Source organism: Thalassophryne amazonica, chromosome 13, assembly GCF_902500255.1.
Source record: "Thalassophryne amazonica chromosome 13, fThaAma1.1, whole genome shotgun sequence".
NCBI lineage: Eukaryota > Metazoa > Chordata > Actinopteri > Batrachoidiformes > Batrachoididae > Thalassophryne > Thalassophryne amazonica.
The window spans coordinates 10,878,537-10,906,340 of record NC_047115.1 but is presented as its reverse complement, the minus strand read 5'-3'; the positions used below and the strand labels follow the sequence as shown (position 1 = coordinate 10,906,340).

Genomic DNA, 27,804 nt, shown 5'->3' with positions numbered 1-27,804 from the left:
GGTCGCTGGACAGAGGTGTTTGGTGATGCAGGCGAACAAAGGTCCAAGTTTGTCAGGTCCTGATGCCTCCTGTCTTCCTGTATGGTTGTGAAACTTTGACACTAGCTAGTCACCTAAGGCATTGATTGGAGGTCATTGGTGCTGGATGAATTCTTCGGAGGATCACTGGGTCCCGCTGGAATAACTTCATATCAAATGATCAGTCACTAAGAGAGACTAAGTTGAAGACCATCACATGCATTGCAGCTTTGACATTTTGCCCATGTGGCCCATTTTTCTGTGAATGATCCAGCATGGAGGTGCCTGGGCGTTGAGGACCCTAGTAGCTGCAGAAGGCCCCGAGGAAAACCCACGTTTCTCCTGGCTGCAGTAAGTAGACAGTTATCTTAGAGATGTGTACTGGATGTCTGCCTGGGTTCTTACCACCATGGACCCAAAGCAGTTCCATGGTGTCGTGGAAGTGCAGCACCAGCACAGGCTTGATTGACAAAGACATTCTACAACGATGGTGTGATGATGGCTCTTCTGCCTTTCATATAAAATCATTGGCGCAGCAGCATCTGGCTTGAAAGGTATGTATGTAAGAGTCTCTTATTGACATGTTCTTCTTCTTTTGACCGCTCCCATTAGGGGGCGCCACAGCAGATGAACCGTTCACTGCATCATCTTCTGTCCCACCTGCATGTCGTCCCTCAGCACATCCATATACCTCCTCTTTGGCCTCCTTCCTCTCCTCCAGCATGGTGGCTCCATCCTCAGCATCCTTCTCTATATATACCCTGGGTCCTCCACTGCACATGTCCAAACCATCTCAATCTCACCTCTCTGACTTTATCTCCAAACTGTCTCACCTGTTCAGCAACATCTTCAACTCTGCCACCTCCAGCTTCTCTGTGTTTCTGTTAGTGCCACCGTCTCTAAGCCGTAGAGCATGGTGGGTGTCACTGCAGTCTGCAGCCGCTGAACACAGAGTAATTTTTCTGTTTCCCGTTCACACTGTGACGGCCGTTTCAAGAGGAAAAGAGAAAAGAGTCGAATTTTGAATCAGCAGTAAATTCAAAGTAAATAAAACAAAACCTACATATCACCACAGTGACTGCGTGCAAGTCTTCTGCTGTACGTCACCTTCAGACAGCAGAAGCTGGAAACGTGAGACCCACCGAGAAAAGGGTCTGTGACAGTGGTCAAAGATCGGGTGCAATCCCAAGATGCTTTGTGGCCCGAGACGCGGGGCAAGGCACCCTGTGTGTTTGTGTCTGTCAGCCCCTCTCTGGGTCCAGTCTCACCTTACATGTTGACCTTTGTCTCAGAGCGCAGTGAAGATCAGCAAACACAACTACACTCAGCATCAACCAAAGCTCTAATAAAGCAGGAAAAACATCACAGAAACCTCCTCCGGGTCCGAAGTGTTTGTGTGTTTGTGTTTGTATCTGTGGAACAGCTGAAGGCAGCAAATTAAAACTGATTTTCTCCTCAGCAGGACACAGCAAGTCACAACCACCATGACAAACAGTAACTGCACTTAAAAACACAATAACTGTGCAGAAATACACTGAGAGATAAATCTATGTTTTAAAACATGGCACATTAAGGGGAATAAATGTTGCAAATGTGGAGTGGAATTTAGCTGTCGGAGTTCATTATGTTGCATATGAATGTGTGATACATTGGCACAGATCACCACATGAAGGCACCGTGCCCGAAGAAATGAAAGCTCAGAAAATGTGTATCTCCACTAAGGTCCTCTGTGCAGTCTTTGATCCTGATCACTCATCTTTGATCCTCACCAAGAAGATTATGATGTCACTTTTATCTGTTGTGGTTATCTTCATCTTGTAATCAGACTCAAAGGAATTAGGATCAAGGAGCAGATCCTGACCTTTGATCCTAATGTTTGAGCCTGATCACTCATCTTTGATCCTCACTGAAGAGATTATGATGTCATTGCTGTCTGTCTTGCTTTGTTCTTGTAGTCGGGCTCAAAGGAATTAGGATTAAGGGGAAGATTCTGACCTTTGAACCTGCTCACTGGTATTTGATCCTCACCAAGAAGATTATGATTTCTTTCCTCTGTGTTTTCCTTCAATCCTGTTAGCAGACTCAAAGCAAAAGGATCAAGGAGCAGATCCTAACCTTTGAGCCTGATCAGTGATCTTTGATCCTCCCTAAAGAGATTGTGATCTCTTTCCTGTCTGTTTGACTGTCTGTCTTGCTTCAATCCTTTTCTATCATTGCTGTCTGTCTGTCTTTCTTTGTTGTTTTAATCAGCTCAAAGGAATAAAGATCAAGGGGCAGGCCTTGACCTTTGATCCTGATCTGTAATCCTGATCACTGGCCTTTGATTCGCTCCAAGAGAAGAAGGTTATGATTTCTTTGCTGTCTATTTGCTTTGATCCTGTAATCAGAATCAAAGACAGACAGATAGGTGACATACTTTTAAAGATGTTCTCAAAAAGGAAGTTGCACATGTGGTCACAGTCTGTTGGTTGAGAAATTATGTTCTTTGTACAGCATGTTTTTGTTTGAATCAGACCATTTAGTTGCCTGGTTTTAGTAACACTCTCCACAGTGTTTTTCTTGTCACTTTCTTTTGTTATGGAACTGAGTTGTTTTATCCAAATTGACCAGCCTCAGCTCCCTCACAGTTCCACACATTATAAGTGAGATGTTTGGAAACCACAGGTTCATATGTAATGGATGTAAGGCTGGAGGGGCTGGAGATGAAAACTTGTGTCTTTCTCTCACTTTCTGCCGTGGCTACATCGCCCTTCACAGTCTAATGAATTCTGAAGGAGCTGAGTGTAAAATGGAAGCAGAAACGTTCACAGGCCAGTAGACTGACTCATAAATAACACACCTGAGAGGCGAGAAGGCAGACGGGGAGACGGAAGCAAGGCTGTGCACAGATAGGAACCTTTAAAAGAGGTGAAATATATACATCAGTGAATGAAAAAGCAAAACGCAAGAGTGAGAGGCAGCAGGAGAAAAAAAACATGAATAAATGGGAACAAAGTGCAAAAATTTTAAAGTACAAACACAACTGTAACACCTGTACTGTCAGAGATGTACAAAAACATTCTTACCCACACGTTTATCCCAGAATAACACGTGGAACAAGAAAGCAACAGATAAGATTTTTACTGCAGGCTTGGTGCTTTAATCGCTGCAACTTCATTAACTTCAGTACTGAATTTGTGTTTGTGCATAAATGATCCAGAACCTCAACCAAACCGGTGCAAAATCTAACAGATGACAGCTAAGATTAAAGATAAAGTGAAGCCGAACTCTCACTGTTGGCCTTGAGCGGCTGGTTTTGGTTTCTCACGTTCTTATCTGCAGTAAGGCCCAGGCTTGGCTAATATAGTGTCAGAGAAAGTTTAGAATTTTAAAGGGTGAAATAAAGGATTTTTTTTAACATTGTAAATGTGGTCACGTCTGGGAGCATGATGCTTCTCACATAGTCACATCAACCAAACTACAGGACGGCTTTTGGTTGTGGATGGCAACCACCCAGAAAGACAACTGATCCATCCCTACCTCTTGAAAGTAGCCAAATGTGGGCGTGTCCTTGGCCTTCTCCACTTGTTGGGGTCCTGAACACTGAGGTACCTATTTGCTGGATCCTGCCCAGACTAAAACACCACATGGCCAAACTGTATCATATGTTCCCTCATGATGTAAGTTCACTTAACTCAAACTCATTCCAGGTATTCAAAAATCCTGTGAAATAACCTTATGATATCACATTATGTAATAAACTCCATAAAATGTATCATATTTTCTGGAGGATATATATGTGACTTTTTTAACTTGTCTGGAAGGTCCTTAAACTTATACTCTGGTGTGACTTATATACTTTAAGTATAACACAATGCTAAAATAATCTTGGCTGTATGAGCATAAAAATAGAAAACAGAATGTGACCATTTGACCACTTAAAATAGGTCAAGGTTAGCCATCTTTGAACTTGTCAAAGGTCTGTGTGCCAAGAATGTTCTCTGTGAATTTGGAGGAATAGGATTGGACTTATCCTAAGCACAGACAGACAGACAGATGGACACATATTTTGGCCATGTTTTCATTATTCTTAATAATAAGAAGAAGAAGAGGAAGAAGAACTATTAATGTGCTGCTTTCCCAGAAATAAATGTACATCATCAATAATAAAAGCACACGACCACAATGCACAAAAATCCCAGCAATCTCTGTTCATTTCTTTGTCCAAACAGCATCAAATGACATCCACCATGTTGTCCATTGTGTTTTTATTTGTCCTTCTTGCTTCTTCTTCTTCTTCTTTGTCTTTCGGCTGTTCCCGTTAGGGGTCGCCACAGCAGATCAATCGTTTCCATCTCACCCTGTCCTCTGTATCTTCCTCTGTCACACCAACCACCTGCATGTCCTCTCTCAGCACATCCATGAACCTCCTCTTTGGTCTCCCTCTTCTCCTCCTGCCTGGTGGCTCCATCCTCAGCATCCTTCTCCCTATATACCCTGGGTCCCTCCTCTGCACATGTCCAAACCATCTCAATCTTTGTCTCCAAACCGTCCTACCTGAGCTGTCCCTCTGATATGTTCATTCCTAATCTTGTCCATTCTTGTCACTCCAAAAGAGAATCTCAACATCTTCAGCTCTGCCACCTCCAGCTCTGCCTCCTGTCTTTTTGTTAGTGCCACTGTCTCTAAACCATACAACATAGCTGGTCTCACTACTGTCTTGTAAACTTTCCCCTTCACTCTTGCTGATATTCTTTGGTCACAAATCACTCCTGCCACCTTTCTCCACCCACTCCACCCTGCCTGCACTCTCTTCTTCACCTCTCTACCACACTCTCCATTACTTTGAACAGTTGACCCCAAATATTTAAACTCATCTACTTTCACCACTTCTACTCCTTGTAACTGCACTATTCCACTGGGCTCCCTCTCATTCACACACATGTACTCAGTCTTGCTTCTACTGACTTTCATTCCCCTTCTCTCCAAAGCATATCTCCACTTCTCCAGACTAGACTCAACTTGCTCTCTACTCTCACTACAGATCACAATGTCATCTGCAAACATCATAGTCCATGGGGACTCCTGTCTGATCTCATCTGTCAACCTGTCCATCACCACTGCAAACAAGAAAGGACTCAGAGCTGATTCTTGGTGTAATCCCACCTCCACCTTGAATGAGTCTGTCATTCTGACTGCGCATCTCACCGCTGTCACACTATTCTTGTACATGTCCTGCACTACCCTAACATACTTCTCTGCCACTCCAGACTTCCTCATACAATGCCACAACTCTTCTCTTGGCACCCTATCATAAGCTTTTTCTAAGTCCACAAACACACAATGTAACTCTTTCTGTCCTTCTATGTACTTTTCCAACAGTATTCTCAGAGCAAACATTGCATCCGTAGTGCTCTTTCTCGGCATGAAACCATATTGCTGCTCACAGATCTTCACCTGTTTTCCAAGCCTAGCTTCTACTACTCTTTCCCATAACTTCATGCTGTGGCTGATCAGCTTTATGCCTCTGTAGTTACTGCAGCTCTGCACATCTCCCTTGTTCTTGAAAATAGGAACCAGCACACTTCGTCTCCACTCCTCAGGCATCCTCTCACTTTCCAAGATTTTATTAAACAATCTGGTTAGAAACTCTACTGCCATCTCTCCTAGACATTTCCATGCCTCTTCATAGCAGTCCTCACTTCTTCCTTGCTAATCTCTTTTACTTCCTGATTTACTCTCACCACATCATCCAGCCTTTTCTCTCGCTCATTTTCTTTATTCATCAACTCTTCAAAATATTCCCTCCACCTTCTCAGCACACACTCCTCACTTGTCAGCACATTACCATGTGCATCTTTTACCACCCTAACCTGCTGCACATCCTTTCCAGCTCTGTCCCTTTGTCTGGCCAATCGGTACAAGTCCTTTTCTCCTTCCTTACTATTCAACTTCTTGTACAGCTCGCAATATGCCTTTTCCTTTGCTTTTGCCACTTCTCTTCTCGCATTACGCCGCATCTCCTTGTACCCCTGTCTACTTTCTTCATCTCCCCGACTATCCCAAACCTTTTTCACCAACCTCTTTCTCCTTATGCTTTCCTGGACCTCTTCATTCCACCACCAACTCTCCTTGTCTTCCTTCCACTGTCCAGATGTCATACCCAGTACTACTTGGGTTCACTCTCCACCACCTCATCTAACACACTCCAGAAATCTTCTTTCTCCTTCATCTCACAACCTACCTGTGGGGCATATGCACTGATGATAGTCATCATCACCTTTTCAATTTCCAACTTCACATTCATCACCCTGTCAGACACTCGCTTAACCTCCAACACACTTTTAACATACTCTTCCTTTAAAATGACCCCAACACCATTTCTCTTCCTGTCCTCACCATGGTACAACAACTTGTACCCACCGCCGATGCTCCTGCTCTTACTTCCCTACCACTTGGTCTCTTGCACACACAATATGTCTACCTTTCTCCTCTCCATCATATCAGCCAGCTCTCTCCCTTTACCAGTCATACTACCAACATTCAAAGTCCCCACTCTCATTTCTACCCTTCTAGTTTTCTTCTTCTCCCGCCGTTTGTGGCAACGTTTTCCTCCTCTTCTTCGTCGTCTTCACCCAGCAGTAGCCCAATTTCCACCGGCACCCTGTTGGGCAATAGCACCGGTGGCTGACGTTGTTAACCCGGGCCACGACCGATCCGGTATGGGAATTCGATTCTGAGTCTGCATAGTTGGGTTGGCTTGTTTTACGCCGGATGCCCTTCCTGACGCAACCCTCCTCATTTATCCGGGCTTGGGACCGGCACTCAGAATGTACTGGCTGCACACCCCATGTGGCTGAGTTATTTGTCCTTCTTGCTTATTTTCGGAATTTTAAAAGTCCTTATATTAAGTAACAGCACATGCTGTGGTGTGCACATGTGCTCCCAAGTTCCTGTCCATTGCTGAATTCACTTCAGGGGAGGTGATGGTCTAGTGGTTAAGGTGTTGGGCTTGAGTCCAGAAGATCATGGGTTCAAATCCCCGCCTGACTGGAAAATCACTAAGGGCCCTTGGGCAAGGCCTTTAATCCCCTATTGCTCCCGGTGTGTAGTGAGCGCCTTGTATGGCAGCACCCTGACATCGGGGTGAATGTGAGGCATAATTGTAAAGTGCTTTGAGCGTCTGATGCAGATGGAAAAGCGCTATATAAATGCAGTCCATTTACTTCCAGAGAAATGCTGTGTTTAAAAGTGGTTATACTCCGGAAAATACAGTAATACATTTTTGCATCATGTAATAACACCCACCTTTTGTAACAATTTTCTGCCTTTTGTAATAAACAGCCTGAATGTTGTAATAGTCTACATTATATTGTAAGAATACATCAGAATCATTATTAAAACAAACATGTCACCCATTGAGCATGTTTGGGATTCTCTGGATTGGCATATATGATAGCGTATTCTAGTTCCTGCCAATATCCAGCAACTTTGCATGGCCGTTGAAGAGGAGTGAGCCAACATTCCACAGGCCACAATCAACAACCTGATCAACTCTATGCTAACTCTAAGGCTATGTGTGGCACTGCATGAGGCAAATGGTGGATACAGACTGGTTTTATGATCCACTCAGACCACCCAATAAAGCAAAACCGCACATTTCAGAGTGGCCTTTTATTTTGGCCAGCCTAAGGCACACCTGTACAATAATCATGCTGTCTAATCAGCATCTTGATATGCCACACCTGTGAGGTGGGGTAGATTATCTCTGCAAAGGAGAAGTGCTCACTAAAACAGATTTAGACAGATTTCTCAACAATATTTGAGAGAAATAGATATTTTGTGTATAGAGAAAATGTTTTAGATCTTTGAGTTCAGCTCATGAAAAATGGTGGAAAAAACAAAAGTTGTATTTATATTTTTGTTCAGTATACTTTTGTTTAGTGTACATGAATTCCACATTTGAAATGTGGTAAAGTTAAACATTACAGCAACTGATTAAAGTTGAACTTTTGAAGTGTGCAATAGACTGTCCTTTGCATATCATAATGAAAAAACTACTAGTAAGTAAGCTGATTTTAACAGCAGGAATGAACTGAACTCAGTGAGACTCTGAAAAGAAAGAGCAGTAATATCAGTGCTCTTAAAACTTCACTGTTCCATTTATATGTATGTATGGAAATTAGGTGTGTTACAGTAAAGTACGAATGTGTATCCTCAGCAGGCTAAAACATAAAAAATAGCCAGAATGGTCCTTTTTAAAACCATAAATCAAATAAATTTAGAAACAAAGTCTGGTGAAACAAAAGCTATTTGTTATATTTCCTGATAAGTTGACAATAATGATATTCAGGAGGCTGTAATTATAAGGAAGAACAAAAGATGGGAGGATGTGTGAAACCTGTGAGCATACAGAGAGACCGGTGAGCCAAAGCATTTTCATTAGCAGTTTGCCTACACGGATGCACATAAATGCATGTTCTGATGCATGAACACAGAGCAGGCTGTCAGAAGGAGCAGAGGTGGAGTGTGAAAACGGGCAGGCATACGTTAGATGGTTTACGTATGCTTAGACGGATGAGTAAGAAATACGATGCTGCATGCAAGCAACAAAAAGAAACAAACTAGAAATAGATTAGGTAGTTAGAAATTTAAAAGATACTGGGGCCGTATCTTGAAGATCTATGGTGTGCGGTGTAAAGCACATAGTCTGGGTGCATTTGGGGTGGGCCCACCTACATTATACTATTTACAGCAGAGCATAATTTGTGTCCAAATTAGGGTGCAGGGCTCAAAAGGGTTGTATGTTTTGACAGAAACATTAAATACACCAATCACAGTGCCATCTGTCCTCTCCTTAAGGACACAAGGGTCATCTCACATCCACAGCTTTGCTTGCTTTTGTCTGTCAGCGGTTGCTTGGTGTCACCACAGAAGATCTGGCATAGATCCACATTGGAATTTGGCACAAGTTTTACACCATACGTCTTTTCTGAGGCAACTGCAGTTGCACGTGGAAAAACCGGCTTACAGCTCCTGGTGTTCCCCAGTGGTCTCCCAGTCAAGTACTATTCACGACCTACTCTGTTTCACTTCTGAGATTTAATGGGATCGGGTGAGCTCGAGTGCTTCTGGTATCCACTGCTATGTAGTCAAGGTCCCTGTAGTCAAAGTTAAAAAACAAAATCCTCTCTGATTTACATCACACATGGCACATATATGCAGGCAAGCTCTGGAAATGTGCAAGCAAAGTCACACTTGCCAAGGGACAGGCATTAGGGCCTGTTTGTTGGCCGACTTGTCTGTTTGTTGGCCGACTTCTTATTCAAATTATTTTACTGATTTCTACCAAACGTGGTATGTCAGTGAAGGGTGACATAGCAATCTGAAAGAATTCATTTTGGCAAACATCAAGGTCAAGGAATTTTATGTTCAACCCAATTTAGGTCAAACATAGACACTTGCCAACTCACCAATTACAGTCCATTTTCTTGACCTTTCCTCTTCACGATCTTGGATGTTTACTGATCCATTGGTTATTGTGACCTCTGAACTCCATGTGTGTAGTTGGCTGACAATTCTTTGATCTGCTTTGTTTTACGAGGGTAGGCTAAAAAGTTCTAAGGCTCACTATGATACAGTTAATGCATTAACTGCATTAACTGACTGATTAATATCACTTTGAACAGATGGAATCAGTTAATCAGTGAAATCACCTGGTGGAGTCAGTGGCTGCAAAGAAAACCTGCACCCTCTTGGCCCTTTCTGGAACAAGTTGCCCACCCCTGGGTTATAACCTTCATACTACTCAACACTCCCCTTGTTTGCAACTTGTGATGGCCAGAACAATAACAAGGAGGACGGCTGGGCTAAGGTAAGGCTATCTATATTGTTTTAAAAATATATAATCAATTAATAGGTTTATTTATATTTAGTCAGGTAAACATGCTCATGTTTAGCTCCACTTTAATATTTTTGTCTGTTCACTGGTGACAAGAATTTGCTTACTCTTGAGTTCTTTTTGTCACTTACCATAACATTTGTATTAGCCTGCTAATTTCTTCTCATAAATGTAGTATTTGTCTTATAAATAAATAATGCTCTAATTACTATTATTTTGCTTCTTGTTGTAAGAAGCAGAAGCACCATGTTTCAAAACTGTTGTAAATGCAAATTTCAGATCAACTATAATATCCCTTTTGATTTCTTAGTGGGATGGCCAGAACAGTAACGAGGAGGATTGGCTAGGCTAAGGTAAGGCTATCTATAATTTTTTTTTTTAAATATATAATCAATTAATAAGTTTATTGACATTTAGTCAGATAAACATACACAAACACACATTTACTGTCACTTTGATGCTTTTGTCTGTTCACTGGTGACAAGAATTAGTTTACTGAAGTTATTTTTGCCTCCTACCATAACATTTATTAGCCCGTTAGCTTCTGCTTGCTAATGAGGTGTTTGCATTATAAATAAACAATGCACAGATTAATTTTATTTTGCTTCTTTTTGTAAGAAGCAGAAGCACCATGTTTCAAAAATACTATAACTGTGAAATATACAGTGACTGTTATACGTACAGCTCTTTATGTCGCATTTTTGACATACGTATGCAATTAATACTCCAGTGCAATTTATACTCAGAAAAATATGGTAGATCAGTTTGCCATAAAATGAATGGAAGATTTAAAAGAATGTGATAATGTTGTCAACAGGCCTCAATGAATGAAGCAAACGAATCTTTCAGCTTTCATCCCCTCTGAAGGATGCTGAGCACTTAGTCTTCTCTCTATATTTTCCTTCACTCTGCTGTCACACAAAACACTCTAAAAATGTTTTCTTTTGCTCTCCTGTATCTACACAAAAGGACCACATGACAGGAAGGTCTGAACTTGGTCTGAAAAGGTTGAAATGGCCTGAGAAAAAGGGAGAATTCCCACAAAGGCAGCACTGGCAGTGGAATGGCTCAGTGCTGTGTCCAGGTGCTTTTTCATGTTTTCACATGAAAAGGATGCAATATGTGTACGGTGATGCCACTGATTTTCACATCAAAGTGAAACCACATAGGTCCTCTCAGCACAGGCTCACTCAGTGAGATTTTTGATGGAAATAGATGAGAAACAAATGTTTATACCCTCCATATGACCATTGACTTCTTTATAATTTGCAGTTGTTTAATTGGTATCTCAGTGCAAAGTGTGTGTGTGTGTGTGTGTGTGTGTGTGTGTGTGTGTGTGGTGTGTGTGTGTGTGTGTGTGTGTGTGTGTGTGTGTGTGTGTGTGTGTGTGTGTGTGTGTGTGTGTGTGTGTGTGTGTGTGTGTGTGTGTGTGTGTGCGTGCATACAGTGAGGAAAATAAGTATTTGAACACCCTGTGATTTTGCAAGTTCTCCCACTTAGAAATCATGGAGGGGTCTGAAATTTTCATCTTAGGTGCATGTCCACTGTGAGAGACATAATCTAAAAAAAATCCGGAAATCACAATGTATGATTTTTTTAAATAATTTATTTGTATGTTACTGCTGCAAATAAGTATTTGAACACCTGTGAAAATCAATGTTAATATTTGGTAAAGTAGCTTTTTTTTTGCAATTACAGAGGTCAAACATTTCCTGTAGTTCTTGACCAAGTTTTCACACACTGCAGCAGGGATTTTGGTTCAGATTTTCTATTGAGTTCAGGTCTGGAGACTCCATCCCAGCCTTGTGCAGGTCTACAGTTTTGTCCCTGGTGTCCTTAGACAGCTCTTTGGTCTTGGCTATGGTGGACAGGTTGGAGTGTGATTGATTGTGTGAACAGGTGTCTTTTATACAGGTAACAAGTTCAAACAGGTGCAATTAATACAGGTAAAAAGTGCAGAATAAGAGGGCTTCTTAAAGAAAAATTAACAGGTCTGTGTGAGCCAGAATTCTTGATGGTTGGTAGGTGATCAAATACTTATTTGCAGCAGTAACATACAAATAAATTATTTAAAAAAAAAATCATACATTGTGATTTCCAGATTTTTTTTTTTTTTTTTTAGATTATGTCTCTCACAGTGGACATGCACCTAAGATGAAAATTTCAGACCCCTCCATGATTTCTAAGTGGGAGAACTTGCAAAGCCGCAGGGTGTTCAAATACTTATTTTCCTCACTGTATATATATATTTTGTTGTCTTATGTACAATTTGTAAGAAGAGGCTCCTCTGGTTGCTGATGACAGTGTGCAGAGGGTGACTGACATCGTCCATAATGTCCAGCAGTTTGTCCAGTGTTCTCTTGTCTGCCACCAACACCAGAGAGTCCAGCTTCATGCCAACCACAGAGCCAGCTCACCTGATCAGTTTGTCCAGCCAGGATGTGTCCTTTTTGGATGTGCTGCCTCCCAGCACATCACGGTGTAAAAGAGGACGCTGGCTCGCGCTCAAGGGCACCTTAGTCATTTTCCTATCAGACCTGGGATTTGAACCTAGAACAGTCTGGTCACATGCCTAACCTCAAACCTTTAGAGCACCATTTCTCCACCAGGAAAATGTCATCCACATCAGGTGACCACCTAAGGTAGCCAAATGTTCCCATAGACATTCTTACATTCATTCTGACATTCCCTCAAATTTAAGGGTTGAATCTCCAATCTCCATTTTTCCCTTATAAGTTTCATAGTGTGTAGTGTTCTAAATTAATAATGTGGGTTTGATTTATTTCTCAGTGGATTCTTCCTGGATTGTTAACTTAACACAAACTTCACATTCTGGGGGAAAATAACCCTCCATTTGACAACATAAATACAAGAGCCAATTTAAGTGAAGGCTAGGGTAGAACTGTTTTGGGCTAGATTGATTTTAGTTTAGAGTTTGACTATGATTAGGATAGGTTTAGGTTTTGCTCAGCTAATGTTAGGTTAGGGTTAGGTTGGGTTGCAGTTTGGTTTAGATTGGAGTTGGTTAGGGTTTGATTAAGGTACGGTTAGAGTAACATTTAGCTTACGTTTGGGTTTTGTTAATGTTGGGTTAGTGTTAGGTCAAGGATAAGTTAGGGATAGGTTAAGGTTATGATAGGGTTAGGTTGGAGTTGGTTAGGGTTTGGTTAAGGTTAGGTTAGGGTTAGATTAAGGTTAAATTAGGATTAGGCTGAGGTTTAGTTTAGGTTAAAATGGTGTTAAGATAGGGTTTGATTAAGGTTGGGTTAGATTGGAGTTGGTTAGGGTTAGGTTAAGTTAGGGCTTAGCTAAGGTTTGCTTAGGGTGAGGTTAAAGTTGAAGATACTGTATGGTTAGTGACTGTGTATTCTTTCAGATTAAGCCCCCTTGGAAATACCATAGAGGGCCTAGGAAGGTATACCTGCCTAATCTGGATATTCAGTCATTGTGGCATGGTTTTCTTTGAACTGTAGCTGAAATTAGAACATGTTCAAAAATTCTGTTGTGATCTTTGACATACTTTCATAATCCTTTGTATTTCTGTGGAGCACATAATGATGTTGTACGTACATACTACGAGGTCTGTTAGAGATGTATCCAACCTTTTTTTTTTTTTTTGCAAAAACCTGATGGATTTGAATCACGTGTGCTTGCATGAGCAAACCTTGAACCTTCGTGCGCATGCGTGAATTTTTTCACGCCTGTTGATTTTGTCAGTTGCTGGTAAGCAGCCTTTGTTTGAGGTTGTGTGCAGTGCTCTCGGTGGATTTTCATTGCAAGGAAAATGGCAGAACAACTGGAGCAGCGCTACTGCATCAAATTTTGCCAGAAACTGGGTGACAGCCAGGTGGAAACCATTCGGAAGATTCAGACGGCTTTCGGTGGCTTTTCAGTTGTGTGACTATCCGAGAAACTGTGGAAGAGGTGGGCATCATTTTTCAGAGTCCAGCATGTCCTGTGAGACTTCAACACGGAGGTGCTTTTGCTCCGCCGTCAGCAGCTTCAGCACGAATTTTGCTGCCACTCTTTTCATGGTCAAATCTTCTGTCACAATGGAATGTGCCGAAAAAGTGCTGATGTCCACCTCTTCCGCAATTTCTCGGGCAGTCACACAAGGGTCCCACATCACCACAGCGTTCACTTTGGAAATGATCTGGTCATTTCAGCATGTTGATGGCTGACTTGAGCGTGGTATGCTTTCCATCGTTGTGCGGACGTCTTTAAACTGGTTGTACTGCTCCTTAATCTGTGTGATGCCCATAGGATCGTCACCGAAAGCCGTCTGAATCTTCCGAATGGTTTCCACCTGGCTGTCGCCAAGTTTCTGGCAAAATTTGATGCAGTCGCGCTGCTCCAGTTGTTCCACCATTTTCCTTGCAATGAAAAACCACCAAGAGCACGACACACGTCCTCACACAAAGGCTGCTTACCAGCAAATGACGCAATTGACAGGCGTGAAAAAATTCATGCATGTGCACGAAAGTTCAAGGTTGGCTCATGCAAGCACACGTGATTCAAATCCATAAGGTTTTTGCAAAAAATAAAAAGGTCAGATACTTTTCTAACAGGCCTCATATAACATCACGGAGGTTTCTGGATATACCAAAGTTGTATTAATGATGTACTACTGCCGTGCAACTGCTGCTTTTGCATGTTGTCTGATACAAACCTGTTGGGAAAGTGTAAGTACACTGACCCACAACAGGGGGTGCAAATGAACAGACAATGGAAATAGGTCACTTTACTGTTGCGAACGTGCACAACAAACACAACAGATCACACAATAGATCGAAGGTCAAATTACAAGGTGTCGTGTGGGCAGGCTCGAGGATAGGAGACGCCTGTCCAAAGCAGCACCGGAACCACACGATTTCCTCCGCCACCAGACCCCGGGAATACTGGAGCCGCCAAGTCCCGAACTCCCAGGTGGCCACTGCCTCCGCGTGTCGGACCTGGTACTGCTGGCGAGGAACAAAAACACAGTTAAACGTGGGTGCGTCTGCACCCAGCAATCTGTACGGCAGGGAAGCTACCTCCACCTCTCGCTGGAGAAAAAGTCTGTTATCACTCACAAAATCACAAAAAAAGGCTTTCAATCAAGCTGTCAGGCTGAGGATATTACCTTTCAGGTAGAACAATATCTCGGCAATGAGGTGGAGATGCCGTCTTGCTGATATACCATTGTGGATCTGATGATTGATGACAGCTGTCGTCGGTGATAAGCGACAGCTGTCACCCCGGCTGCTCCTGTGAGGCGGCGGCGCCCTCTGGTGCCTGGAGCCCGCACTCCAGGCAGGACGCCCTCTGGTGGTGGTGGGCCAGCAGTACCTCCTCTTCAGCGGCCCACACAACACAAACCCACCGCATTGCATCATCAAACCATGCTTTAGGTTACATTCGTCGGCAACCGTCATCTTCGTACACCAGGTAGTGACAGTTACAGAATACATCCTTCCGGGATGCATATCTGTGAAACTGAGGATGACACTTTATTCCCAGACACTTTTGATTGTCTTTGGTTACTTTGTACTTGTGCTGTAATATCTCTATATGGTGATTCAACAGTGACGATGGAACAACCACAGCAAGAGCTACAAGACACCACTAGTTTACCAAGTGTGTGGTTCTACGAACTACACAAGACCATGTGGATAAAATTTGACTTTGACATTCCCAAGCGTGGCCACGGGCTTTGTAAAGGAAGTAGGTCAGGAAACAAGCAGGACAAGCATGACACGGACATGTTGCCTGACTATGATGGAGAAGGAGACAGGAAAGATTTAATATGAGACTCGAGACGTGGACAGTTTGCAGGATTTCATGTAAGTGGGTCATGTCACAGGCTAGATTGACAGGAGGTGTTGGAGGGGAAGGGCTGGAAAATAGAAGAGGGGCGGGAGGGTGAGATGATAGGTGATAGGTGTGTCTAAAAGAGAGGGAGGAGGTTGATAAAAACAGACTTCAGGGAGGAACGCAGAGAGGAGGGAAGACGGAAAGGTGAGACGAGGAGAGTGAGGAAGTAGAAAATGACAGGAAGAGGCTGGAGGGGGTGATGCTGGAAGAGGGAGGATGAAGGTAAAAAGAAAAGGTTGAGGGGACATAAACAAAAAAAAGATAGAGGGCGAGAAGAAAGAGAAGTGAGGGAAGAAAGATATTCAGGCTCCAGCTGTGAATCCATTCACCTCCTGCTCCCCCTGAGCATCCCTCGGTTTCCTCGTTCTGTTTGTATGCGTGTGTGACTGTTACACAGCCTTTGACACCTCCTCGTATGAGTGCCGAGGAGCACAGGGAGGCTTCCCAGGATGCTTGGCCTATTGTAGCTCCAGTGTTTTTCATTCAGTGTGGAGCTTGGAGGCTTCTCCCAGAGCGACAGGCCTCCAAAGCAACCAGGCCACCTGTCAGTCAGCGTTATCTCTCGAAGTGCCGTCAGAGAGGAAGACTCACAGAGATACAGGCGGCGCTCCTTATTATGGCATCATGCGCTAAAAGCGTTGCTTCCTGTTTGATTTTTAATAAACTCCAATCAAAGCAGAACAGGATGTCAGAAATGGTACTTCACTCTAGACACAAGGAGGGGGAATAGAACCCCTTTTCCCATTAGCACTAAACATAATGAAGAAATACATCCTGTTTCGGCCCTGAGGCCTGTTGGTGCCGGTGCTTATCTACAGACTCCATACCATCAGGTGGATGAGAGTCTATGACTACCCTGGACAGGATGTCAGTCTGATGCAGGTTACTTCCAGAGCTACAGTGCATCCGGAAAGTATTCACAGTGCTTAACTTTTTACACAATTATTTATGTTACAGCCATATTTCAAAATGGATGGAATTCATTGTTTTCCTCAAAATTCTACACACAATACCCCATAATAACAATGTGATTTTTTTATTTTTTATTTTTTCAGATTTATTAACAAATAAAGAAACTAAGAAATCACGTGTACATAAGTATTCACAGCATTTGTCATGAAGCTCAAAATTAAGCTCAGGTGCCTCCTGTTTCCACTGATCATCCTTGAGATATTTCTACAGCTTACTTGGAGTCCACCTGGGGTAAATTCAGGACGTATGTCCATCTACTATGTAATATGTAATGTAACATAATTTTGACTGTGCCCTGGCATCAGAATGCCCTGGGTGTTCTGCACAAAATTCTGCCTGAAGAGCAGGTGAGCAGATGCACAAGTGCAGCCAATATTATGTTCATTGGAATGCCCACCCCTACATATATTCCAAAAAAAAAAAAAATGTCTGATTTCATCACAAATAAAAAATAGATCAGAAGTTTAGTGCCAGATCACTTGGGTGCAACCCTTGTAGTGAAAACTCTCAAATTGACATTATTGTCATGCGATGACTGTAGATGTGGAAGCAAAGAGAAAGACATAGCGAAAACTCATTATTTTTTGCTTTTTGTGATGTCTTTGGGTAACAACATTGATTTATTTTAGTGTGAACATTTAACCAACTTTCATTATAAAAAGTGGGTGGATGCTGGGGGGGGCAGCATATGGCTTAGTGGTTAGCACTGTTGACTCATCCTGAGATCGCTTTCCACCTGATCCCGTTTGGGGTTTGTCTGCTCTCAATATGTTTGCATGGGTTCCCTCTGGATGCTCCGGCTTCCTCCCAATTCCTAAGACATGCATGTGTGAAGGTGTTTTTCTGTCTATATGTGGCCCTGCGACAGACTGGCGCCCTGTCCAGGGTGTACTCCGCCTCTCGCTAAATGACCGCTGGGACAGGCTCCAGCTCCATCGTCATCCATAACTGGAATAAGACAGTATAGTGAATGAATGAAAGAAAATAAGATCAGCTAAGGTCTCTAATTCTTTAAAAACCCACTTGACAGGACAAACTTTATAAAATGAATAACAGGCATTGAGTTGCAACACTTTATCTCATTTCTGTACAAACGTTCAGAGGGATTGTAACCTTGATTTTTAGCATTTTGTTCAGTTGCTCTGTCAAAAACATGGAACACGTTACACTCAAAAGTAATAAATCATTTCTGTGAATAAAATTCAGGTAATCTGCAGCATGTTCTCTACATTACTTTTACTGAAAGAGCGGCTGCTTTTTCCCTCTAAAGCTGAGGCAGTTTGGGCATCTGGTGAGGATGCACCCTGGTCCTCTCCCTCGGAAGGTCTTCCAGGCTTGTCCAATTCCCCAGGAGGTTCTGGGGAAGACCCCGGACATGCAAGAGGGATTATATTTCCCCATTTGTTTTGGGAATGCCTCAGGATCTCCCAGAAAGACTTGGAGGACTTGGCTGAGGATGGGGAAGTGCAAAATGAGGTTCTTGATCTGCTGTGCTCTGGACCTGGATAAGAAGCAAAAATATGTATTTCCTGTAATTCCAAAAAAAAAAAAAAAAAAGGTTCTAACAAAGCAAACAGTCATGTTTTTATATCTTCATATCTTTATTCCTGCTGGACGTTTTCTTCATCAGTGATTCCTTCCTCCTCATCATCATCCCTCCTGCTTTCAGTTTGTCTCTCTTTTTCCCCCTTGCTGCTTTCTGTCTTGGTGCGTCATGTTGCCAGGTGTGAATGGTCATCACTATGGGGTGACGAGGGTTGGCCATTTACCGAATTGTTAATTCTGATAATATTTTGTGCTGATGAAGAATGTATCTGGGAAGTCAAGAGCATTCCCTCATTATGCAAAAATGTTAACTAAAACTGGTGTTATAAAGTTTTGTGGACTCAATGCTGTCTGCAGGAAGACGACAGATTGTGTTTAGCTCTGATGAACCGGACTCCAGCATAGACAAGAGTCAGTATTCAGTTAACCAGGTGCTATTGAGGTTCATGGAAGAAGGGCTTTCGGAGAGAACCAGCAGAACCTGGAAGAGACAACACTGAAGACACATCATCACCTAAAGTCAGGCCTGAAAAAGTTGACTGACTGAAAAAAAGACCAGGATGTGGTCCTGTGGAACACAGAGATGGAGAGATGCACTGAAAGCAGGATCCTTTACTGTCAGCACCTTTGGGTGCTGCATTCCACAGAGACTGCACTCGCTAAAGTGTGAACACTTTGTTGTTGGCTATCATGTCAGTGTTGCTGTTGCTAGATTTAAGGGCAGTCTTGGACACAGTTGATAAAATTTAAAATATTTTGGCATCTCTGGTCTGGTACTTTCAAGCTTGAGACAATCTCTGCCTATCTCTTGTATCAAGAGATAGAGATTGGGCTTGAGACCAGAGGATCCTTGGTTCAAATCCCAGCCTGACCGAAAATGTTCTGTGTGCCGAAGCGGCCTGGAGGACCCGAACCAGCGTCTGACCGGACCCAGCATTAAAAGAACAGAGAGCGGTTCAAAGAAAACATTTATTAACCAACTGTGTAATAATGTGCAAAAGGGAGCAGCGGTCTGGCATGGGAGGACGGCGCGCGCAAATGGACCGGAGCCACAAATGTTCTGGACTCAGGAACCCTGCTGACACCCCCCCCCCAGGCGGCTGCACGGACCACCAAGTCTGTGAAGAGGAGAACGAGGTTAGTCAGCCCAAACCTTCAACTCAGAGGAAAGTTCACACAAGCATATACTCAGCAAACACTTCCAGGCTTACGTTAAAGGTAGCTCCTCACCGCAAGTGCCAACCAACACTTTCCATGAACGGCGGTGAGGAGCGAACCAAACAATTAACGTAACACGCTCAATTACAGCTGTTAATTATTAGAAACCATAAACATTAAGGTACCTCAGGAAGTGCGCAGTACAGCTTGAGAACCTCACTTCTCCTCTCTCACAGACACGTGCGTCAAACCTAGAGCGGTCCTCAGCGTCTATTGTAACGAAGCTGATCTCTCCAAGTCAGCCTCACACGGATGGCACAAAGGTAATCCTCTGGCAAAGAAGCCCTGTATCTTCAGGGCTTAATTCCAGCAGGCCTCATCAGGGAATGCACTCCAGCTGTTCTCCTGTTGATCTGCACGTGTAGACAGGCAGCAGGTGCACGCAATGAGTATGGTTCTCTGATCCTCTGCACACTTCACCTCTTCTCAACTCAGGACCAAATGCAAACCACCTGGGGAGACACAGAGAAAGCAGGCCCAGCCAAACACCCCCCACTCCATGACAATAACCCCCCCCCCCCCCCCCAGAACCACCTGGGGAGACAGAGAAAAACAGGGCCAGCCAAACACCCCCAATCCATAACAATACCCCTCCCTCAAAGGGAAGCCTCCCGGCGACCACACGGACCTGCTCCGAAAACGGCACCATCCTCCATGGTCCACGGCAGGGAGACATGTGGCACGACCCTCCTGGGTCCACGGCAGAAACACATGATAGGCCGGTGAGGAGACAAGGCAACTTGGCTGGCATGTTGGCTGGTAGCAAAACAAAAACAGTCCAAAACACCCCAAAAGATTCCCACAATATAGTCCAACATAAAACAAATAGAAGAACCCCAACACCCCCCCCCCCCCAGAGGACCGTCCCATCAAACCCTGGGGAGGAAAAGAAAAAATACAATCCCAAAACCCCAACAACCCCCCAGAGGACCATCCCATCAAACCCTGGGGAGGAAAAGAAAAAATACAATCCCAAAACCCCAACAGAGCCCCACAAACACAATCCAAACATAATCCCAATAAAAGAAAAACAAATTAACACCCCCCCCCCCAGATGACATGTAGAGCCCAACACTCCCCGGAGGACATCACAGTCACACCCTGAGGATGGAAACTGGGAGAAACATAACAAACCCCAAGCCCCCCAGTGGACACACAAACAACCCCGGGGGAAAACAAAAAATGGAAAAACCTGTTGCCCCCCCCCCCCCCCAGAACCCCGAGAGACCCTGGAAACCCTCCAGAACCAGTTGTCAGATACTGTAATGGCAAACAGCTCAAAACAACTGAATCCAGGGGAGAAAACAGGACAAAATGACCCCAACCCCACCCCCTCAGCGCAGGGGAAACTGGAAGTACATCCAGTGTCATTACCTATGACTATACCTAAAAGTCAAACGGGAGGAGTGGAACTGCGGTAATGGCGTACGGCACAAAACGGCGCCACGCCCCCGACTTTCAATCCAGCTCCTAGCTGGAAGTATATTCCACTGCATCAAACCTCAGCCACGCCGATGGCGTACGGCTCAACGGCGCGCTGAGGCCGGAGGTGGAACAGGGAATTAACATAAAATAAAATGCCCCTAAACCCCCCCTCCCAGGTGCAGAGGTTTTCTGGGAAACCCCCAGCGTCACCAACCTGCACCACCCCAGCAACACTAATGACAAACGGTACAGAAGTGACTAGGGTTGGAGGTAGAGGACCGGGAAATAAAAAACAAAACGACCCAATCATCCCTCCCTCATCACCCCCCAGAGGACATTTACAATCAAACCCTGGGGGGTGGGACTAAAATAAAAACCTAACAAACAATAAATATAAATAAAACAAAAAGTACATGTGCACCGATATCCAGCAGCATTGAATGTGGAGTATGATGACTTGCATTTACTTTTTTTTTCTTTTTTTTTTTTTTTTGGTCATTCACCTTGCTCCTGTGGCCAAAGTGACAGTCCAAGCTTTGAGGAGTGATTAATTTGCCTCTCACTTCTCAGCCTCAAACCTTCACCTTAAGTCAAACACTCTCATCCAGACACCACTAGACACGTGCACAGATACATCTGTGTCAACACAGCTATTGTCCTACCACAAACTTAAACGAGTGAGTTTTGGCATCTAATTGACATTTGATTACCTGAGTCCAGTACTGTGCTCCAGACAGCCTATCTGTCCATACCACCGGACCAACTCAATCAATCAATCAACATTTATTTATAAAGCGCTTTACAGCACCGACTGGTGTCCAAAGTGCTTAACATTAAAAACACAAATTTACAAAAATAAAACACATATAAAATAAAATTTTAAAACAACACATAAAAAAAGAACATAAAAATAACAGAACATGTCACCTCCCCACTAAGTGTTAAAAGCCAGTTTAAATAAATAAGTCTTTAACTTAGATTTAAAAAGTGCTAGGTCAGGAATAGTACGTAACTCAAGAGGTAGCTCATTCCACTACGAGTGCTATAACCCACACAAAAACAGTTTAAATCCCACATATAAAACCCCAGAATTAATAAAGCAACAAGACACTAACTGATAAGTGACTTATACCGTCAAGCTCAAAAAATGGAACATCTATGTTCTACCTTAAGAGCTGTGACGGTATTGTGGCTTAGTCACCAACAGGGGGAGCCAGAGTGCTAAAAATGAAAAGCCCTGTGGCAACCGAGTAAACTCAACACACACTGCTTTACTTGTGAGCAGCTACGTGTAGCATACAGCTAAAGTGTGATTTAACTAATAAGTCCGGAGCTGATACAACAGACGTAGTAGCTATCTTCACCCGGGGAGACGGGGCTACGACTGTAACAGCAGGACGCAAAGCGACCCGTGCTGCAGAACTCTGCTGTGTGCGTTCACCCTCCAATCACACACTCATGCAGCTCCTGTCTAACCTCTCATCCGGTTGGAGTGTGAAGCGAAGCCGTCGCTGATCACGCTTAACGCCAATTCCATAGACAAGGCAACATCACAGGAACACGGCTGCAAGAGAGTTCAAACTATTATTCACTTTTAGGATCACTGACACGCACAACCCGGGCGGAGAGCACCCACAACTGATCCCGGATAACTTCCAACGTCTGCTGCCACCTTCCCGGCACGGTACCGACTCTGCTGCCGCTGGGTCCGTGATGTTTGGCCAGAGGATTCTGTTCTGTGTGCCGACGCGGCCCGGAGGACCCGAACCAGCGTATGACCAGACCCAGTGTTAAAAGAACAGAGAGCGGTTCAAAGAAAACAGATTTATTAACCAACTGTGTAATAATGTGCAAAAGGGAGCAGCGGTCTGGTGTGGGAGGACGGCGCGCGCAAATGGACCTGAGCCACAAATGTTCTGGACTCAGGAACCCTGCTGACACCCCCCCCCAGGCGGCTGCACGGACCACCGAGTCTGTGAAGAGGAGAACGAGGTTAGTCAGCCCAAACCTTCAACTCAGAGGGAAGTTCACACAAGCATACACTCAGCAAACACTTCCAGGCTTACGTTAAAGGTAGCTCCTCACCGCAAGTGCCAACCAACACTTTCCATGAACGGCGATGAGGAGCGAACCATACAATTAACGTAACACGCTCAATTACAGCTGTTAATTATTAGAAACCATAAACATTAAGGTACCTCAGGAAGTGCGCAGTACAGCTTGAGAACCTCACTTCTCCTCTCTCACAGACATGTGCTTCAAACCTGGAGCGGTCCTCAGCATCTATTGTAACGAAGCTGATCTCTCCAAGTCAGCCTCACACGGATGGCACAAAGGTAATCCTCTGGCAAAGAAACCCTGTATCTTCAGGGCTTAAATCCAGCAGGCCTCATCAGGGAATGCACTCCAGCTGTTCTCCTGTTGATCTGTACGTGCAGACAGGCAGCAGATGCAGGCAATGAGTAAGGTTCTCTGATCCTCTGCACACTTCACCTCTTCTCAACTCAGGACCAAATGCAAACCACCTGGGGAGACACAGAGAAAGCAGGCCCAGCCAAACACCCCCCACTCCATGACAATAACCCCCCCCCCCCAGAACCACCTGGGGAGACAGAGAAAAACAGGGCCAGCCAAACACCCCCCAATCCATAACAGAAAAATCACTAAAGGCCCTTGGGCAAGGTCCTTATTACCCACGTTGCTCCCGGTGTGTAGTGAGTACCTTGTATGGCAGCACCCTGACACTTGGGTGAATGTGACGCATTAGTCGTAGCGTGCTTTGAGTGTCTGATGCAGATGGAAAAGCACTAAATAAATGCAGTCCATTTACTACTTAAGAATACGTTTGAATTTTTCATTGCGAAGTATGGGGTACCTCAGGGTCGTGTATTAGGCCCACTTCTATCTTTATGTGGCACATCATGGTTTATTTATTAACAGTTTTGAGTTTGGGAGTTCCGGGGTGACGTTGAGTAAGATGGCTGCCTGAGAAGCGAGCTCCGGTACCATCTCTATCTTTTTGCTGTTTTAAACTCTATACTGGACATGAATGTTCTATACTGGTAAGAGACATTGCTACAGGCTTCACTACATGATTTCACCAGTTGTAAGTTCCTGTTTGCTATTCAGAGTTTGTTGACTGTTTTCAGGTAGCCTGTGTATTGTTCCTCAGACAGATTTGTTTTTATTTAACAACTTACTATATTGCTACAGGGACTAAAACATTTTACTTTTTTGTTCTTTCATTTTAAGTTTCTTTAACATGACTGGAACCCTATTTTTTTCTCTTTTTTATTGTTTATTATGCTGGTGTGCTGACAAAACAATTTTTTTTTTTTTTTTCTATTGAGTTAAATTGCCTAAGGCATAAATATTGCTAATTACAAATCCACATAACAGGAATTGCTTCTAATTATTGTCTGATAGTTCATAAGGTTAATAGTTTTCCACAGTTTTTTATAAAATGTACATTTTTTTTTAGTAGGTGATGGTGCTGCCTCTCTTAGGTAGTCATCTGAAGTACAAGTTGAGTTGGTTGTCGAATGGTGGACTTATCAGGATTAATGAGAAGCAAAGTTTTTCCTAATTTTTCTCTATATTTTGTTTTATGTGTTTACGTTTTGGGGTCTTTTTTGTGTTGGGTGGTTCTACCTCAGGGATCGATGACGTTTTGTATTTTTTTTTCTTCATATTTTGCATTCTGAAGTGACATTACATGCCTTTTCAACATTCTCTCCATGACCAATTTTAATTTTGTGTCAATACCAGGGGTCTTAATATCTCACACAAAAGTGCTACTATTTTACAATTCTTTCATAAAAATAAGGTTTATTTCGCGCTTGTACAGGAGTCACACCTTTTAAGTAAAGACGTCCGGCGCTTTGCAAATAAGTTTTACCACTCAATTGCTTCTTCTTTCGCCTCTACAAAGACTGGGGGAGTGATGGTCATTTGCAAACGCAGTTTGAAATTTGATTTACTGGGTTCATGGTCAAATACAGAGGGGTGGATTGCGGTTGCTAAAATCAGAATGGAGGGAAGGGGTTTGGCAGTGGCAGTGGTGGGCACAGATAACCAAAAAATTAATTTCGAGAACAGATAATCTGATAACTGAAAAGTTATCTTTGATAAAGATAAAACGATAAACCACCCAAAAATGTATCGGAAGTTACAGATAACCGATAACTTGTCTCTGGTACATTTACAACTACAACCCCTAGCAAAAATTATGGAATCACCAGCCTCGGAGGATGTTCATTCTGTTGTTTAATTTTGTAGAAAAAAAGCAGATCACAGACATGACACAAAACTAAAGTCATTTCAAATGGCAACTTTCTGGCTTTAAGAAACACTATAAGAAATCAAGAAAAAAAGATTGTGGCAGTCAGTAACGGTTACTTTTTAGACCAAGCAGAGGAAAAAAATGTGGACTCACTCAATTCTGAGGAATAAATTATGGAATCACCCTGTAAATTTCCATCCCCAAAACTAACACCTGCATCAAATCACATCTGCTCGTTGACATTAACCCTATGTCATGAAATTGACCCTATGTGTCTTTTTGCAAGGAATGTTTTCACAGTTTTTGCTCTATGGCAAGATGCATTATCTTCTTGAAAAATGATTTCATCATCCTTAAACATCAGAAAAGTGTCCAAAATATCAACGTAAACTTGTGCATTTATTGATGATGTAATGACATCCATCTCCCCAGTGCCTTTACATGACATGCAGCCCCATATCATCAATGACTGTGGAAATGTACATGTTGTCTTCAGGCAGTCATCTTTAGAAATCTCATTGGAACGGCACCAAACAAAAGTTCCAGCATCATCTCCTTGCCCAATGCAGATTCGAGATTCATCACTGAATATGACTTTCATCCAGTCATCCACAGTCCACGATTGCTTTTCTTTAGCCCATTGTAACCTTGTTTTTTTCTGTTTAGGTGTTAATGATGGCTTTTGTTTAGCTTTTCTGTATGTAAATCCCATTTCCTTTAGGCGGTTTCTTACAGTTCGGTCACAGACGTTGACTCCGGTTTCCTCCCATTCGTTCCTCATTTGTTTTGTTGTGCATTTTCGATTTTTGAGACATATTGCTTTAAGTTTTCTGTCTTGACGCTTTGATGTCTTCCTTGGTCTACCAGTATGTTTGCCTTTAACAACCTTCCCATGTTGTTTGTATTTGGTCCAGAGTTTAGACACAGCTGACTGTGAACAACCAACATCTTTTGCAACATTGCGTGATGATTTACCCTCTTTTAAGAGTTTGATAATCCTCTCCTTTGTTTCAACTGACATCTCTCATGTTGGAGCCATGATTCATGTCAGTCCACCTGGTGCAACAGCTCTCCAAGGTGTGATCACTCCTTTTTAGATGCAGACTAACAAGCAGATGTGATTTGATGCAGGTGTTAGTTTTGGGGATGAAAATTTACAGGGTGATTCCATAATTTATTCCTCAGAATTGAGTGAGTCCATATTTTTTTCCTCTGCTTGGTCTAAAAAAGTAACCGTTACTGACTGCCACAATCTTTTTTTTTTCTTGATTTCTTATAGTGTTTCTTAAAGCCAGAAAGTTTCCATTTGAAATGACTTTAGTTTTGTGTCATGTCTGTGATCTGCTTTTTTTCTACAAAATTAAACAACTGAATGAACATCCTCCGAGGCTGGTGATTCCATAATTTTTGCCAGGGGTTGTATTAATAAACTAAATTTGAGTTTTAATGCCACAATAGCTTCTAGTAATATTAAAAGTCACAACAAACCCAAACAATGAGGCCACACTTTTATCTTTGAACATCCTGCCCCTGCTGGAAGCTCTTGTTTACTACACAGCTTCCAGCACAGCAACACCCTGAGAGCAGACATAAAGCCCAGATCTCTATCAATCACAATGCGCCGGTCAGGCCGGGGTCTTGGAAAATAAAGTCATGCTGACTTATGGTTTTGAGTTATAAATAACATTAATATCAATAGAATAACTCCATTAATGTAAATTCTCTCATTTGTACAAAGTTAAAATATAACATATATCTTTTAATGTTGAATAATGCACTAATTCTGAGGTTTTGTAACAAACACAGACAGATCGCAAAGGATTCTGGGTAAAAGTGCCACATAGTCAGTTCACTCAGCTGTGAAAGGGTACCAGCCTTGACTTGGGAAGTAACCTCGGTTGGGAGTAAACTTTCTCGTGAGATAAGCAGACTCTCATCTTCTTCCAACCCAGTCTCATGGCAAGTCGTGCTTCAGCAGCACGAAATATACATTAATCTATTGGTTTGTGATATTGTGACAAAAAGCGCCTCATTTTTGTCACGGAAGCACAAATTCATTCTAATTCATTCCATGATGGCTGCACAAAATTAAAAGTGAAGGGGGTGGGGGGGTCGCTGTGGTTATGGTTAGGGTGGGGGGGAAGAGTAAGATTAGGTGATGGTTAAGGTTAGGGTTGGGGTAGGAGTAGGCTTAGTAATAGGGAGTTTAAAAAAACCCCGTCACGAAAATTTAACTCATTTCGTCACGGGAGCACGAAAAAAAAATGTGAGACTGGGCTGCTTCCTCATGCTATGGAGTCTGGGATAAGCACCAGCACCAATGGGCCTCAGGGTCTCTTAGTACCAGTGGCAGCAGAAGCCTCCAGGCAAATGCTTATTTAAAAAGTTCTGCAGCAAAAAGCAATAATTTTCCTTCTGAAATGAACTTGCACCCCAGAACACACGGTATGCACCCTAACCTGAACTTCAGTGTGGTGCAGATTTTTAATAACGTTTATTGGACCAGAACTCTAAGGGCTCCAGCCCACTGTCATAGTGCTCCTGAACGGGCACAGCAATGGTGCAAGTTGGCCATTATAAATAATGCATTCTTATAGAGTTGTCAGCACCA

The 27,804-nt window shown here is 43.1% G+C and overlaps 1 long non-coding RNA gene across 1 annotated transcript; it reads left to right on the top strand.

The window, feature by feature from the left end:
* Positions 1–1,595: 1,595 nt before the first annotated feature.
* Positions 1,596–22,753, top strand: LOC117522904. Its single transcript, XR_004564365.1, has 4 exons — positions 1,596–1,611; positions 10,074–10,078; positions 19,135–19,147; positions 22,639–22,753. It is a non-coding gene; the product is annotated as an uncharacterized LOC117522904 (long non-coding RNA).
* Positions 22,754–27,804: the final 5,051 nt, after the last annotated feature.